The sequence below is a fragment of the Coenobita brevimanus genome, unplaced genomic scaffold, assembly GCF_032717465.1.
Source record: "Coenobita brevimanus isolate Jiangsu-jjx unplaced genomic scaffold, ASM3271746v2 jjx.HiC_scaffold_2539, whole genome shotgun sequence".
Taxonomy (NCBI): Eukaryota; Metazoa; Arthropoda; class Malacostraca; order Decapoda; family Coenobitidae; genus Coenobita; species Coenobita brevimanus.
Genome location: NW_027643478.1, coordinates 7,940 through 10,110, shown reverse-complemented (window position 1 = coordinate 10,110; position 2,171 = coordinate 7,940).

Sequence of the window (2,171 nt, the reverse complement as noted above, 5' to 3'; positions counted from 1 at the left end):
TGGAACATCTTGCTGACCAGTTTGATGGTGACAGGCTGGCGGCACTACACCAAAGTGCTGGCTTCAAAGAGGGTGTTGTCTGCCCTGAAAAATAATAATAATAATAATAATCTATATACCTCTCTACTGTATCTATAGCCAGATGCCTTAATCCCATTAGGGGTGGACAAAAATGATATTAATGTCTTCAAAGGGGAGTGTCGTCTGCCTTGAAAAAATAATAACTTGTCGTTTCGTTTTTGAAGGTTCCAACATGCTTGCATGCATCAGCCTTCACCACCTAGTGGCGGCTCTCCAAGCTGCTCAATCTCTGGCAACTTCCCTATTCAGTCCCTTATCCTTCAGGTCACACTCAATGACCTCATCACAGGTCTTTTTAGGTCTACCTCTTTACCCCCAACTTTAACACTTCTCACTTTCTGTACCCAGTTATCATCCCTCATCCTCTCCACATGCCCAGACCACCTCAATCTACCTCTCCTCATCACAACACCAATACACTCCAGTCCCATCCTACCTCTCAAGTCTTCCACTGTAAACCTAGTCCCCCAGCCCTTGCACGCAGATATGCACTGCACATCCACATGACCACTCTCATTTCTGTACATTTGAGACTGCAAATATCCTCTTCCTTTACTGCCCAGGTCCCACTACCATACAGCATTATAATTATAATAATAATAATAATAATAATAACAATAACAATAATAATAATAATAAAAAATAATAATAATAATGATAATAATAATAATAATAATAATTGGTGGTAGGTGGGGGCACTCACCATCCACTCACTCGATGTAGTGCTGCTCTCAGGTGTCTGCCCATTCCTCTCTTCCATCCTTCTTTCCTTCCATCCTTTTCTGTCTTTCTTTCCTTCATCCTTTCCTTGTCCTTCTGCCTACAGGTGACTTTACACTCTCTCTTCTGTCTTTCTTTCCTTTTCCTTCTGCCTGTGGGTGGCTCTACACTGAGTGACAAGCCAAATGGTTTCCTGTACACCAGGAAACCATTTACTACGCTGGGTGGTAACCATATAACCAAATTTTGGCACCTGGTGGTTTAGTGGGTAATTATTGCACTCCAGTCGGATTGAGCCGGTGAAGGTTTATATCTAAGGGGTGGTTGGGGTTGATTGCTCATGTAATGCCACTCAGGGATGAGTGAGGCTGGTCACTCTCATCTTAAATATCGAGACCAACTGCCTAGCCCCGGGCTCCTACGTTCCTCATGGGGCAATGTAGGATTGGATGATGGATGGATGGATGAAATAATAATAATAATTCATTCACTCATTCATCATCCAATCCTATGTCGCCCCAGAGAGGAGTGTAGAACCCGGGGCTAGGCAAGTTGGTCCTGACAAAAAGATGAGAGTGACCACCCTGACTCATCCCTGAGTGGCATTACATGAGCAATCAACCCCAACCATCCCTTGGATATAAACCTTCACCCGCCCAATCCGATTGGAGTGCAATAATTACCCACTAAACCACCAGCTGCCAAAATTTGGTTATATGGTTACCACCCAGCATAGTAAATGGTTTCCTGGTGTACAGGAAACCATTTGGCTTGTCAATCAGTGTAGGGTCACCCACAGGCAGAAGGAAGAGGAAAGAATGAAGGAAAGAAAGACAAAAGAGGGAGTGTAAAGTTATCCATAGGCAGAAGGAGGAGGAAAGAATGAAGGAAAGGAAGACAGAAGAGGATGGAAGGAAAGAAGGATGGAGGAGAGGAAAGGGCAGACACCCGACAGCAGCACTACATCTAAAATTTTAAAAATGTATTCAGTATCATTATACTCATCACCACCACCATCTTGAACTCTGTCAATTCCAGGATTAACTGGAATGTGCCATATTCAAGAGGGGTTGTGTGGTCTATGAAAAATATATATATATATATATATGTATCATCATCATAATGATCACCACCATCATCTCAAACTCTTTTTGTTTTGTCCCCTACACTCTTTAACCTTTACATGCACGACATACCCACACCCCACACACCACAGATACACACAGCTTCCTATGCAGATAATATAACCCTTACATGTACAGTACACACCAAAATGCAAACACAGCTGCACACATCCCACAGCACAAAGAAGCAGAAAAGAAAATACAGAAATGGTTCAATACAGAATGTAAAAAATCAAAAGAAAGAAG